This window comes from Dendrobates tinctorius, unplaced genomic scaffold (genome assembly GCF_039654945.1).
Source record: "Dendrobates tinctorius isolate UK_male_01 unplaced genomic scaffold, ASM3965494v1 ptg000009l, whole genome shotgun sequence".
Classification (NCBI taxonomy): domain Eukaryota; kingdom Metazoa; phylum Chordata; class Amphibia; order Anura; family Dendrobatidae; genus Dendrobates; species Dendrobates tinctorius.
In genome coordinates this window covers 15,991,233-16,007,709 of record NW_027361677.1, presented here as the reverse complement: position 1 = coordinate 16,007,709, position 16,477 = coordinate 15,991,233, and positions in this window count along the sequence as shown.

Genomic DNA, 16,477 nt, shown 5'->3' with positions numbered 1-16,477 from the left:
TCAGGAACATCATGCGACTGAGGAGAGGTGGAAAACACCGGAGCCTCACTAAAGGCACACCGACAACCCCAACTCACCACAGACACAGATTTCCAATCCAAAACTGGATTATGAATTTGTAACCAGGGAAACCCCAGAACAATGGTATCATGCAGATTATGTAACACCAAAAACCTGCAATTTTCTTGATGGTCTGGGGCGACCCGCATTACCACCTGGGTCCAAAACTGAGGTTTATTTTTAGCCAAAGGAGTAGCATCAATCCCCCTCAAAGGGATAGGCGTCTGAAGAGGTGTCATCGGAAATCCACAACGTTTAGCAAAATACAAGTCCATTAGGTTTAGAGCTGCTCCCGAATCCACAAAAGCCTTGGCGGAAAATGTGGACAGGGAGCAGATCAGAGTAATAGCCAGAAGAAACTTAGGTTGAACACCACCAACAGAAAACGTGTGTGCAAAGTGTTTCTCGCGTTTAGGACAGACAGAAATAATATGCGAGGCATCTCCACAGAAAAAACACAACTTATTACGCCTTCTGAACTCCTGACGCTGCTCTCTGGAAAAAACTCTATCACATTGCATAGGTTCAGACATCTGTTCAACAGGTGGCAACACCTCTCGCGCAGCTCTGCGTTCGCGTAAACGCCGATCAACCTGAATGGCTAAAGACATAGAATCGTCAAGACCAGAGGGAACAGGAAATCCCACCATAGTATCTTTTATGGCTTCTGACAACCCCTTCCGAAAGAGAGCAGCCAAAGCATTATCATTCCAGGTAGTAAGTACTGCCCACTTTTGGAATTTTTGACAGTACAATTCTGCAGAATCACGACCCTGGTTCAATGCCAGCAGGGTCTTTTCAGCCTGATCAATGGCATTAGGTTCGTCATACAACAACCCCAAGGCCTGAAAAAATGCATTCACATTAGTCAGAATAGGATCATCTGGTTTCAAAGAAAACGCCCAATCCTGGGGATCGCCACGCAGCAAAGAGATGACAATTTTAACCTGCTGCGCGGAGCTCCCTGACGAGTTAGGCTTCAAGGCAAAAAATAATTTACAATTATTTTTGAAATTCAAAAATTTAGACCGATCCCCAAAAAATACATCAGGTGTAGGAATCTTTGGTTCAGCAGCATGTGAATGAGCAAGGTAGGCGGAAATTCCCCGCACTTCCGCAGCGAGCTGCTCCACACGATCAGACAATTGCTTTATCTCCATTGAGAGAAAAGAAAATTCCCCCTACGGCTTCAGAGATATAGAGGAAAAAATATACACACTTTTTTTTTTTTTTACAATTCTTTCCTGCTGTTGAGTACCCTAGAATCTGCGGTATGGCGGGTGATTCTGTTATGATTGAGTCACCGTAGGAGGCAAAAATAGAAATGCTAGATAAGTCCAGAAAACCAGAGAAGTTGGCAGCTATCGGATTGCAGACCCCTGAACCTATCAACACAACTAGCAGTAGCCGTGGGGGGCTCCTACGATGCCCTAGGCCCCTCGATCACAGCCGGAGGACTACATAGCCTAAAGACAGAAAGGGATATCTAAACTGCCCCAGAGCAGACCCCAAAGCAAAAGGCAGCCCCCCACATATAATGACGGTGAAGCAAGAAGAAAGAACAAAACACAGACAGAAAGATAGACTGCGCAAAGATGGGGCCCACGCTAGCTTAGATAGGAAAGGACAGGAAGGCTGCTGTCTGCAATCCGTGAAAAAACCCTATGAAAATAAGAGCCAACAAACTGACAGTAAAAAAGGCCCTGAAGACGCTAGGCTTCAAAAAAGCTATGTCAGTACTCAGGAATATTCTGAAGACAGAGCAACAGGCAAAAGGAGATTCAGCTCACCCCAACAGGGAATGGCAGAATCCAGAAAAGCAAGGAAAACAAAACACTAATGCAAAAAGGCAAAGCAGAAATCTTAGCTTTAGATGAGCAGGAATCAGACTGGTTTCCTAGAAGTCCAAAGAGAAATCACCCGCAGGCCAGAAGGGCGTCAGCAGCCTTATATCCAGTCATTAACTCCACTCAGCCAGTCATTATCATCAGCCCCAGGTCTTTGACAATCAGGCTCACTACCTTTCTTCACCAGAAGAGGGAGTTCCTCGGGCCTCAGTAGTGAAGGGGAAAATGAACTCACAACAGGTACCTGAGAGGCTGGGTGACCTCCACGATAATCACCCGGGCTCAGTCGCTTGTTGGTTAGTGGATGGGAGGGGCAATCCTTTTTCCAATGTCCAGAATCGCCACTGTGAAAACAGCATTTTCCCACGCGCTGCTGTCTCCTTTCATTCTCTTTGAGGTCGATGTTTCCCATCTCCGTGATTTTCAATGTAGGACTGGCTCCCCTTCCTTGGGAGAATAATGATATCTCTGTTTGCATCACTCCCCTCGCCCGTAACCTGCGATCCATTTGGACGGTCTGTGTCATAGCCTCCTCCAGGGAATCAGGTGGGGGTGAAGAGCCAAGGCGTCTTTCAGATGCTCAGACAGGCCTCTACGGAACAACCCCCGGGGGCGGCGTCATTCCAGCAGACCTCAGCAGCCCAGCGTCTGAACTCTGAGCAAAACCACTCGGCTGAGTGCTTCCCCTGGCACACACTCATCACCATGTCCTCAGCCATACGCATCCGATCAGGCTCATCATAAATATGCCCCAGGGCCTCAAAAAATGCATCCACAGTCATACGCTCAGGGGCTGTGGTCAGAAGGGAGAAAGCCCAAGCTTGGGGGGCTCCCCCTAACAGAGACATAATGACCCCCACTCTATGACTTTCATCCCCAGAAGAGTGTGGTCTTAAGGAAAAAAAAAGCTTACATCCCTCCTTGAAAACTCTGAATTCATTTTTATCTCCAGAAAAGGTATCCGGTAATTTAACTGGAGACTCCGGGGAAATTAATGTAACATCCCGAGCCCCCGATGAAAAAAACCCCTGCACCGTGTCGGCGATAAGCTGCTGAGACTGAGCCAGGACTCGTTGTTCTCCAAGGAGTTTCTGAGACATCTGCGTCAGGTGCTTAACCTGCTCAGAAAGATTATGCATAGGATCCATCACACACTCAGGTGAATGGGAGCAGAGAAAAAAAAATGGTATGGGTCAGTTATAATATCAGGATCCTGACAGCGCCGGCCTGCAGCCTCCGCTGAGCAGGGACTCACCAGTGCTGTAGGGGTCCCGCGAACAATAACAGCTGGAAACTACAGACGCACAGGACCTGAACGCTGAAGTATTAGCAAGCAGGCACGGGACCTACGGTCACGTGACCACAAGGGGGAGGGGCTTAGCATCCTGCTTACTGAATTGCAAGAACACTCAGAGTCGGGCAAACCAGAGATCATACGCAATACAGGCGAACAAGGTACAGGAGGGACAAGCAGATGGGAGGTCAGACGAAGCCAAAGGTCATACACAAGAGGGCGGTGCGGTACCAAAGGGACGAGCAGAGAGCAGTCGAGTCACAAGCAGAGGGCCATACACGAGAGGACAGTGCGGTACAAGAGGGTCAGGCAGAACTCGTAACAGGGACAGAACCAGATCAGAACCAAACAAGCAACAAGTTTTCAGGCACAAGGCACACGTATACAAGAGGTCACTTAACTCAGCCGAGGGCAGGAGTATAACTGACACCGGACCTAGGTCCATTGAGTATTAAATAGCCTCCTTCTGCCAGAGAGAGTCAGCACAATTAACCCATAGTCTAACCAGGACGGGCCAAAGCAAAATCCCGTCCTGGATCATGACACCAGTATAAAGTCCCTGCCACCCCAACGCACGTTTCGCTTCTTCGATGATTTAGTATAATTGTTTTTATCAGACATTATATGCCTCTCGGGCTTGTTCCTGTTCTTCCTGTTGTTTATTAACGTTTCAAGTTTTGCCTCTTTCATATTGTATTTATGGGTACTTTGCTATAGTTATTACTATATGTACCAAGCCTAAATTGCCTATAGGGCAACACAACTCTTAAATTGGAATAAAATGTTTTTTCAGCTTTTTTTCACATATGACTTCAAAATATAGTGGTTGGTCTTTCCCTTGTATATCCTATGTGTTATTCCAGACATTGAGGGCACGTTAGTATCGGTGATGATTACCTTGTGCTTTTAGCTCCTACAGGGGGCATTTGAATTGATATTGTCCTCGGTTTTGGCAAAAAATTACAGCAGGAAGCACTTTATATCATTGTTTAATCATGTCAGATATTTACACACTGCCCTGCACAAGCCTGAAAGAGCTGGGAACACAAAAGGAAAAGGAATTGATGTATTCCTCAGTTTCATCTCATGCCAAAGGGACGTGAGATTACAGGAAATTTATTCAATTATTCTCAGTGTAAAAAGAGAAAACTTTGCAAATCCTCTGAGCAATGAAATAACTGCAAACTTCATTTACAGTATGTGGCAATATAATTATGTCATTACTTTTCTGTCTATCTATCTATGCATTCATCTGTCCATCAGATCATCCACCTATTCATCCATTCATAGATCCTTCCCAACCATCTATCCATTGATTCATCCATCGATTCATCCAACAATCCATCCATCAATTTATCCATCAATCCATTTAATGTTCCATCCATCCATCGATTCAGATCCATCCATCAATTCATCGATCCATCCATTGATTCTTCAATTGATTCATCCATCCATCAATTTACCGACTCATCCATCCATCCACTGACCAATCCATCTCTTCCATCTATCCAACAATTAATCCATCCCATTCATCTATCTATCCATCGATTCATCCATCAATCCATCGACCCATTCTTCGATCCATCCATCGATTTATCTATCCATCGATCCATCGATTTATCCATCGATTCGTTCATCCATCAATTCATGCATCCATCCATCGATTCATCCATTGATCCATCCATTGATAAATCTATCCATCCATTGATTTATCCATTGATCCATTCAATGTTCCATCCATACATCCATCCATCCATCCATCGATTCATACTTCGATTCATTAATTGATCCATCTATCAAGTAATCTATCATCCAATGATTCTTGAATTAATTCATCCATCAATGAAACCATGCACTGACCCATCCATCCCATCCATCTATCCATTAATCGATCCATCCCATTCATCTATCTATCTATCGATTCATCCATTGATTCATCCATCAATCCATGCATTGATACATCCATCCTTCAATTTATCCATCGATCTATTAATTTATCCATCGATCCATTCATCCATCAATTCATCCATCCATCTATCGATTCATGCATCCATCCTTCGATTCATCCAACAATTCATCCATCAATCCATTCATCCATCAATCCATCATTTATCCATCCATTGATCCATCCATCGATTCATCCATCAATCCATTCATCAAACCATCCATCGATCCCTCTATCAAATACTACATTGATCCATCGATTCATCCAATGATCCATCCATTGATCCATCCATCTATCCATCCATCCATCCATCTATTTTTCTATCTTTCTATCTAGAAAATTTTCTGGCCTGCTGAATTTCTATGGGAAGATAACCCGCTATCGAGGGAGTGTGAAAGAGGCCAGGTGGAGTCTGGAAGTAGCTCTCTTGTAGAGAATACAGGTGGCCAAAAGGTAATAAAAAGCTTACACCACAATGGTGTCATGGAAAAAAAGAGATATTCCTACAATAAAAACAAGCCCGCTAAGATTGATGAATTAGCAAAATAGTTTTGGCATTTTGAATGCAGGAATGCAAAACTTAGAACACATTCCTACTAAAATATACGATAAGTACTTAAGAGGTTAAAATTCCGGTGGGCGTCCTTACATGCGAGGCCATTGCTGCACATATGGTATGTTTGCCCCTGCTGTGAGGAAACGTTCTGCATTAATGCCTTTTATAGAATGGATAAACATTGCGTGAATAGGAATTTATATAGAATTCAGAGTGGCACATTAGTCCTATTTTATGTATATGTACATTGAATATCATACTATCAATAAAGCATGTAAAGGAGCGGTATATAGGTTATATATAGGGAATTCCACAGTGGTTGGCCTTGTCCTACAACTTCTCAGCCTTGTCTTCTTGGACATCGTCTCATCACAATAATATGGGAAAGTCTCATACAGCTTTGACATCTTCTACTGTTAACTGAATGATTGACATATATGCGTCCAAATTTTTGAGGACCCATCATAAGATTGTGAAATAGGCACATATCCACCATGACCACCACCAATTGAGTTTGAGGAACTGAAAGGTTAGGAAAATCATTACTTTTTTATTACCTTCCTTTAGTTGATCGATAAATTCCTTTACATATTACTAACTGCTTTCTTAATAAGGTCATCTCATTGTCCAAATTAGAAAACCCGTACCTCGGGGGTGGAGCAATAGATAATACAGTTGTAGAATTCATATATAGGACCTTTTGAGGGCAGAGCAGAGTACTGCAGTGCGCAGGTGCCGGACCTCTCTGGCCTTTCCCGGCGCCTGCGCACTGCAGTACTTTGCTCTGCAATCAACAGGGCAGAGTAAGTACACCTGCGCAGGAGCCGCGGCAGAAGTAAGGAGGAGGACGTCATCGCTACAAGATGGGAGGCGCCAGACTGGACCGCGACACCCATCGGACAGGACCGGACCCCGGGGTGAGTATAATCTAACTCATTTTTCTTATCTTTCAGGTTACATCAGGGACTTATCTACAGCATTACAGAATGCTGTAGATAAGCCCCTGATGGTGGTGGCCGCATCTCTTATCGGAAAAATGAGGTGACAGATTCCCTTTAAGATAGGATCACTAAACCTTCTGGGCACCATAGAAGATGCTTTATCTGAAAAACTTCTAGTTACGCCTTTAGGTTGCCATAAATAAGCCTCAATCTATAAAGAACGTATTAAGCAATGGAAGTAGAGACCTGACGACAAAGCTCTTATGTACCTGAAGTTGGGGAATATTATGAGTATAAACATGTACTTGGCGCCAATGGCGTTTATTATCTCGGCGGTATTTGTCATTCGCTACGGTATTTAATGATAGAATGTGACACTCGCTCTTGATTCTGCATTTGTCTTGTAATACTGTTAGATTGATCAATCCAGGGATCAGACTTATGGAGTGTCAATCGAATGACCGTATCAAGTGGAAAGGACTGAGAATCCATCTCTCCGTGTCAGATAACTTCTTATTGATTTCCCTTTTTCCACTCCAATCAGTTAATGACTATGGACATATGGGGGGAGGGGAAAAGAAGATAATGATTCAAGAGATTCCTCCTGAAATATTAAAATATATTACACACGGTGTAAAGAATTGCTCATATTACGTGATGTCTACAATGAAACTTTCAAGGCCTGTTGCTAATTTTTTTGTTTTGCCTGCTGTTAATTCTCACCTGGAAAAGTGAATCCTCAAAGCCTTTGGTCCAGATCACCAGTTTTCATGCAGCACAGACAGGTGGCACTGGTGCAGCAAGGGAATCTAGTAGGAAAAATAGCATCAGATGTGGCAGAACTAGAACATGGATGTTGCAAAGTTTGCAACAGCTGTTCATGTAGCAGGGTTCAAGCAAATCGAGTTATTAAGCTGGGCTTGATGATGCAGTGGTGGAAGCACGGAACAGCAGAGTTGCACAGTGAAGCTTATTGTTGTGATGCTAGATGAGAATGACTGGAATAGCAAAGTTGAGTTTGAACTGGTGGTGTAGAAAGAATGCCAAGTACCTGAATACTCAGGCAGTGTCCTGAATATTTAGGTGATGTCTTATCACCAAACCAGGTTTAAGATGATTGAATTTGATAGTTTGATGTTTCAGTGCTGAAACCATGATAATCAGAAAATCAAAGTTGAGTTTGCAGTGGAGGTGCAGTGTAGTGGCAGAAATGTCAAGTACCAGAATATTCAGGTGATGTCCTACCCTGAATCTGGTTTATATGACATAAGTAAATCACAGAGCTTGATGTAGCAGTGCTGGAATCATGATGACCAGATTAACAAATGTGAGTTTGCAGTGGTGGAGCAACAAAAATGCCAAGTACCTGAATACTCAGGCAGTGTCCTACAACCAGAGCCAGTTTTATATGACATAAGTGAATCGGGGAGCTTGATGTAGCAGTGCTGGAACCATAATGACCAGATTATCAAATGAGAGTTTTCAGTGGTGGATGGACAGCAAGAATGCCTTGCACCTGAATACTCAAGCGGTGTCCTACAACCAAAGCCAGGTTTATATGACATCGATGAATCGGGGAGCTTGACATAGCAGTGCTGGAACCCTGATGACCAGATTATCAAATGTGAGTTTTCAGTGGTGGAGCAGCAAGAATGCCAAGTACCTGAATACTCAGGCAGTGTCCTACAACCAGAGCCAGTTTTATATGACATAAGTGAATCGGGGAGCTTGATGTAGCAGTGCTGGAACCATAATGACCAGATTATCAAATTCGAGTTTTCAGTGGTGGATGGACAGCAAGAATGCCAAGTACCTGAATACTCAAGCGGTGTCCTACAACCAAAGCCAGGTTTATATGACATAGATGAATCGGGGAGCTTGACATAGCAGTGCTGGAACCATGATGACCAGATTATCAAATGCGAGTTTTCAGTGGTGGAGCAGCAAGAATGCCAAGTACCTGAATACTCAGGTGGTGTCTTACAACCAGAGCCAGGTTTAAATGAGCCATGTGGCTTATGTAATCAGAGAAGGTTGCAGAGGAAGAGACAGGAGTAGCATCTATGCTCAGTGATATATCAATTGTAATACATTGGTCGGCAAACTCTGTAATAGACTTTCCTTGAGGATTTTTTAGGTTGTGTTGATATTCGTTTTATATATTGAAATTTAGCCTCTCTCAAAGATAAATTTCTTCAATTACAACCCAAAGACAGGATCTATTAATTTTCAGATTTAATACAATAAAGCAAATTTATAAAAAAAAAAAAAATGAAAAAAAGAATAAACCATGTATTAATCAAAGTTGTACATTGTGGAACATTTTCAGGTTTGCATTCTGTTTGCAAATATTTTTTTTTTTTTTTTTTTTTTTTTTTAGAAAATGTGTTGCATTAATCAAAATGTACCATGGAGGGTAATGGCATGCAGAGCGGCCTGCACATATTTACCTGATGATATATATAAATGTTTGTCTGTATAATCACCCCTGGCCTAGAAACGTATGCAGTCTATCCAGCCATAATGTTGGATTTATGAGCCAGTTTCCTTCTTTATATGTGCTTCCTAAAGCTTTCCATGTCTCTGCTGGAAAATGATCTTCATCATCTCTGGTATATGCTGCATTTTTTTTCCAAATGGAATTCGACAGAAAGTGTTCATTCCCCTCGAAAAAGCAACACGCAAAACGCGCATCGGGGTACCGCCACCACTTGCGGTAATGTAGGCCACTTTCTCCCTCATCATTTGTTTAGGTCACCTTATTTATTACATGCTTTCAGGCTGCCAGCTTTATGGATTTTCCCTCTTTACCTCTGCTTACTTAAGCTAAAAATCGCTTTCAGTCTACATCTCTATGTATTTATATTTGGGACCCATTTTCAACATTGTATAGGAGGGGGTTATCTCCCCTCTATTGATTATTTCTCTTCTAATATTAAGCCTATTATATTTGCATAAATTGCAAGTGAGGTTTTTCCCACAGTTTACGCAAACATTTTTTATAGGCTTTTTTTGATGTTTAAGTGGCTTGCTTACTTTAACTGAGTGGTTCATTTGTACATTGTGTTTACATTAATGATATTTTGTATGTATTTTTGTAATATTCTTTCAATAAAATTTTGCTGTTTTATCACTTTTTGGCATATAGCTTCTTTCAGCTTAATGAAATTGTGATTGACTTAAGAAGCCTTGTCCTAACCAATCTAAACTGAGCTTTGGTCAGGTCACTGCCTCCTACAGAGTCAGAACATTGATTTCCTTCTACTATGAATCTGATTGGTTGTTCAAAAAAGGGAAACTATAACGATGCAGAAATGGTGGTCTCAACAAGGGTCTGATGCCTGATAGGGCTCGATTCCAATTGAGAGGAAAGAAGTACCATAAATGAGACATGGTGATTAGAGGCTCCACTGAATATTCAACATCAAGGTCTGGGAAGTATTATCTTACACATCTGTGTAATACATTCTCATCAACTCAGCCAACAGTCTAATGTGTATGGGGCCCCCAACTCTCCCCAACTGATGATAGAAGATGGGATGAAAGTGTCATATAAAGCACTGCTGGAAAAGGATCCGAAACGGCATATACCGTACTTAAAAGGATTTATTTGAAGGTTTTAAGGGTCAATGCGTTTCAAGGTCACGCAGGACCTCTTCATCAGGACAACACCTGGTAGTGGCTGTCAGAAATAGCTGTCTTATAGCTGTTCTTCCTTCACACCCAACTATTGATGTCAGAGATGAGGATCTGGTATGTCCAATTTTGGAATGCCGACTTTTTTGTTCTCTGCTAGAAAAGCCACTACCACCATAGGAGTCATGGAGAACACAGGTGCACTCAGTGCCGCTCTATGGAGGAGTCAGGAGAGATAGCTTCCGTCTCATGCCATAGTTCGTCTGACAGCTAAATATTGTGAATGTAGCCCTTTACTGTCTTATGAAAACTTGTTTTGAACAAATTTTTACAAAATTTCAATTTATAGTCTATCCACAGGATATCCAATAATTCCTTCATCTGAACATGATGACCACTTTGCATGCGCAATGAAACCAAAGTCTATGGTCTTGATAGCAAAAGCTGAGCTCCATTTAACTTTTATCGGATTACGTTTATGAGTACAAACACTGGCCTTTCTCCATCGGTCCAATACACTTTGCTTGGAGCGGAACCACGCAAGCCCAAAAGATGCTCTATTCAAGATGTTTTCATGATTGGCTTTGGGAGGTTCCATTAGTTTGACCTCCAGTGATCACAAACTTATCATAGTGGATAAGTGATACGTTGAGATTCTGGGAACCTCTTTAACTATCAAATAAATCAAATACTGACAGGTCAATGTATGGTACAATATCAGTTTACCAATCTAATGAGGTATTGGGTGTACCATTAGTAGCGTCTCATTCAGTTAACACTGAAAAACCTTGAGGTCCAAAATACACCAAAAATTCAGGTGATCTTCGACCAGTTTTAAAAACCAGGATATTTTTTGTTTTGCTTCCTTCTTCCCACTTTCTCTTATATTAAGATCCTGGAACACATGATCCAAGGTCAATATTTTGTTTCTGTAGAGTTTTCAGTTGAGGCACACATTTTTTTCTTTACAGCTACTTAGTTCCTATACAGTTATGTAATATGTAATACAACAGTAGGATGTAGTGAAGGAGACACAATCGCAAATTATTTCAGCTTTTATCGGTGTGAGATGACAGAGAGCAGCGGTGTCTCCTTTGTGACCTTCAGAATCTGGATCTAAAGTGCTTCGATGGCTGTCTTTGAAGTTACAGAATGATACATAACATCACAGGATATGTGTAAGATGACTCAGATATCTCAAGTGGTTTTCCACTTTCCAAGACTATTATGTAATCTCTGCTCACTATAGAGTTCTTGGTCTACAACACCAATATTTCCTCAAAGTGATTCTTGTATTTATGAATTTACAAATAATTTATTGTATGCACCCATTTGTCAGAAAGAAAGGTCACCTGAGACTCCAGGTGAGTAGGATCTGCACTTGAGAAAATTGATCATATTGTATGTTTCAATTCAACCAACTATTAATATCAGCTCACAGCTATCTGCTTAGCCAGTACTGGTTATTAAAAAGAGGGGCCTGAAAAAATTACTTGAGATCCTGCCTTATTTTTAATAACCAGCAAAGGCTAAATAGACAGCTGAGTCCTGATATTAATAGCCTGGGAAGGGGCCATATAACTTGTCAACCCTCACAGACTAATAACACCATCCCTCAGCCGGCCCACAGATGATGCATCCATTAGATGGGTCAATTCCGGTACTTAGCTCTTCCCATTTACCCTGCTGCGTTGGCAAGTGTGGTATTGGTTTTGGGGTTGATGTCATCTTTGTTACATCAGCTGACACCAAGACCAGGGGATAGTAATGGACAGGCATCTATAAGACACCCGCATTACTAACCCCGTAAGTTTAAAGCAAAAACACACACAGAGAAAAGTACTTAATTTGTACAAAGCACTCTCTGACCCTCTTTTACTCATTTATTACCTTAAAATAATCAAATATTCCTAAAGGGTCTGCTGTGAAGCCAATCCACATCCCAAGATGATCCACAACTCTGCTACATTTGGATGGTGTATTGAGCGGTAACATGTAATGCAACCGCTCAGCACACCAGCCGAAACACACTGACCTTAATGTGAGAATGTACCTAAAGTGACGACTGGTTAAAGTTATAGCAGTTCATAGCCGATGAACTTCAGTAACCTTACTGATGTCACCTCTCTCAGAGTGGGAAATTTCTCAGTCTCCGAGCAGTAACATCAGTAAAGTTACCGCAGTTCATCGTCCATGAATTGAGATAACAGTGACATAACCACTTGTCACTGCAGGAGCGTTCTCACGCTACTGTCAGTGTGTTACGGCTGGCTTGTTGAGCGGTCACATCACGTCACCGCTCAACACATCATCTGCATGGGGCAAAGTTGGGATCATCATGGGATGCAGATTGGATTCACTGCAGACCCCTTTAGATTATTGATTTTCTAACCTAATAAATGGGTAAAAGAGGGTCAGGGAGTGTTTTGTACAAATAAAGTACTTTTCTCTGTGTGTATTTTGCTTTAAACTTACGGGCTTATTAATGGGGGTGTCTTATAGATGCTTCTCCATTACTAACCCCTGGACTTGATGTCAGCTGACATTACAAAGCTAACATGAATCACAAAACCATTACTATGCTTTCCAATACACCAGGGCAAGCATCAGATTTGGAGCATCTAATGAATGCACAATTTCTGGGGTGGCTGAGGGCTAGTGTTATTAGTCTGTGAGGGAGCCAATACCCATGGTCCCTTCCCAGGCTATTAATATCAGGCTGCAGCTGCCTGTTTAGCATTTGCTGGTTATTAAAAATTGGTAGGACCCAACAACATTTTTAAATTATTTATTTATTAACTAAATACATGTACAGAAAAATACACACACAAAGCACTGATTAGCTATCTCACTGACATTTCTTTCTATCATCAATCTATATCTGTATTTAAGATTGTTTCATTAGTTAGTAAACTAGCTTGAAATGACAGAATTACTGTATGTAAAAGCTGATTGCATACGGATTGCATACTCGTGTTATATGGATGTCATTTGGATGCTGCTTGATAAAAATCACGTTGTACTCAGCATGACTCGCTGATGAGTGGGAGTCCTTAATTGGCTGCTGCATTTCCTGCCTCTGCTTTAATACAGACTATGATAGTCACATCTGATTAGCTGTGCTATACCATGTGTTGTGATACCTGCAAAGACATTATGGGAAGCTAGGCTGGCTGCACCTGATGACATGTGGGCATTCTCTGATGGGATCTTAAGATATCTGTAAAATAGTTTTGGGCATTTTGAGGGCAATACTGTCAGATCAAATCACAAATTGTCCATTTTCCTAAAATTTGACATAAATATGATTCACATTGAATGGATTCACTGATCTCTAATGACCTGCTATTGCTACAAACAAAGAGGACTCTTCTGAGCACTTTTCCATGAGTTACTGGAGTTCAGGCAATGGGACTAGTCTGTGGATAAAAGATGCAAAACACAAGCCGCGGAGACACCATCACATGTTTCTCAACGCAAGCAATGACTAGCCAGGTCTTTACCCGGGAAGGAACAACCACAGGAAGGGCAGTCTCCAGTGAAGGAAACCACCTATGCCAAAACATGGTATCCCTCTACAGAGAGCTGTTTCGGGGTATTGCCCCTCATCAGTGTGGAGTAGGAAACTGGCTGGTAGGAGCAATGCCTAGTAAAAGACTGTGAAAAATGAGGATGAATGAACTCATGGAGATCTACATCCAACACTGCGGAGACACCATCATATGTTTCTCAACGCAGTGATTCTAGAGCAATGCCCCCATCCCTTATGGGAAATATGCAAAAACATGCAAAACACAAGCCGCGGAGACACCATCACATGTTTCTCAACGCAAGCAATGACTAGCCAGGTCTTTCCCCGGGAAGGAACAACCACGGGAAGGGCAGTCTCCAATGAAGGAAACCACCTATGCCAAAACATGGTATCCATCCACAGACAGCTGTTTTGGGGTATTGCCCCTCATCAGTGTGGCTAGTCATTGCTTGCGTTGAGAAACATGTGATGGTGTCTCCACAGTGTTGGATGTTGATCTCCATGAGTTCATTCACCCTCATTTTTCATAGTCTGTGGATAGGCCATAACTAGCTAAGTTGGGGTAACCGCTTTAATGCTACCTTCGTACAGGTTTTTGTTCTGTTTTTCTAATTAAAAAACATCATGTAAAACCCCCTGTATTTTTTTTTATATTTTATGGATTGTTTGTGCTTTTAGATTTTTTTTACTTATTGTGTTTTAATATCAGCTTTTATTTGCTATTATGTTTTTAACATCGCAAGTCACGGGATACATAAGTCACGTAATGTCCAAAAACAACAACTATCTAATATAGTAGAGGCAAATTAGGAGGAAAAATAAAATAAAAAAACGTCAAAAAATATTCCCCAAATTTTTTCACAAAAAGTGCCCTAAAACCCAATTTCTAAATGCACAGTACCTGCTAATAAAAAAAAAAAACTGTTAAGGATTTGCCCAGTCTACTGATTTATATCATTAAGCAAGCATTCACTAGAATTACATGGAGGAAATTAATATTAGAAACCTGTCATAAAATATTTTAATCGAAAGGAAGCCAGAGAGATTTCGAATGCTTTGCATGACTTAGACAGAATGATCTAATTCTCGACAGGATTCACTGTACTGTGGCTTTAATACATACCAATCTTTAGACTTTTGCAATTATTGAAAGACTCCATTGAAAATGAACCCGTTAGGCATATTCACACATTCATCATGTGATAATTACCTTGTCCACGTAATTACACAGTCAGAGTTTTGTGATGTAAATTTACAGCTGTTGGAATTTATACATAAAGGATCTATTTCCGTCAAACTTTTAGCCATGATATCGATGAGTGTGAGCTCCCAGAACGCTACTTGAAGACTGAAGCTGCCGATGCGTTCCGGTAAATAAGCACTTGCCACTAGCAGACTCTTACCTGCTGTCAAAACAAATATGATTGACTATTAATTAATGTTAAGATGCTCATTGAGATGTGCCAGGTATATTCAATTCCATTTTTAAGACTCACATGGCCGATACACACATGCTCAGCTACAACAATGCACAAATTAAAAAGGTTATGTATGATTTGGAAGTTAAAAGTTCCTTTTGTTCACAACCACACCTCTCCAAGGTTATGTCTGATTAGGAAGATAAAAGTTCCTTTTGTTCAAAACCACACCTTTCCAGAGTAATGTATGATTAAAAGAAAAAAGTTCCTTTTTGTTGAAAACCACATCTCTCCAAGGTTATGTATGATTAGGAAGATAAAAGTTTATTTTTTTAAAAAAACACACCTCTCCAAGGTTATGTATGAGTAGGAAGATAAAATTTCCTATTGTTCAAAACCACTCCCCTCCAAGGTTATGTATGATTAGGAATATAAAAGTTGCTTTTGTTCAAAACTGCTGCTCTCCAAGGTTATGTGTGATTAGGAAGATAAAAGTTCATTTTGATCAAAACCACACCTCTCCAAGGTTATGTATGAGTACGAAGATAAAAGTTCCTTTTGTTCGAAACTACACCTCTTCAAGGTTATATATGATTAGGAAGATAAAAGTTCTTTTTGCTCAAAACCACACCTCTCCAAGGTAATGTATGATTAGCTTCCTTTTGTTCAAAACCACACCTCTCCAAGGTTACGTATGATCAGGAAGAAAAAAGTTCCTTTTGTTCAAAACCACACCTCTCCGTAGGCTCCGCCTGATTTTGCTATGTATCCTCCATTGATGTGATTAGGGTTTAACTGCAATACCAGACCTTATCTATAGGCATGAGTGGCGCAAATGAAGTTTGTTGGCCCCAATGCAAAATATTGATGTTCTTGATGATCTTAATAGTAACAGTTTTTTCATACGAGGCAAAGGGACTTTACAACTCCTCAACCTATCATAGTTATGCCCCTGAGAGGGGCTGTTTTGCAAAGATTAAAAAACAGGAAATTTTTTGTAATTTTTTAAGTCTAAGTTACAATCTAAATTTATTTAGATGATAATTAAAATGTGATTAATAAATATGTAAATTTATGATGACATTTAGGCTACTTGGCAGAAAATTCCTTTATTATTGGAGTTATAAAAGGTGATCCCACTCTCCCTCTTTTTCATGACTGTTGCACACAGTTATTAGATACGTCAATACCAAAGATAAGGTCAGGGTCTATTGATTATGTACATGTGTTGTTTCCTGAAACAACAGA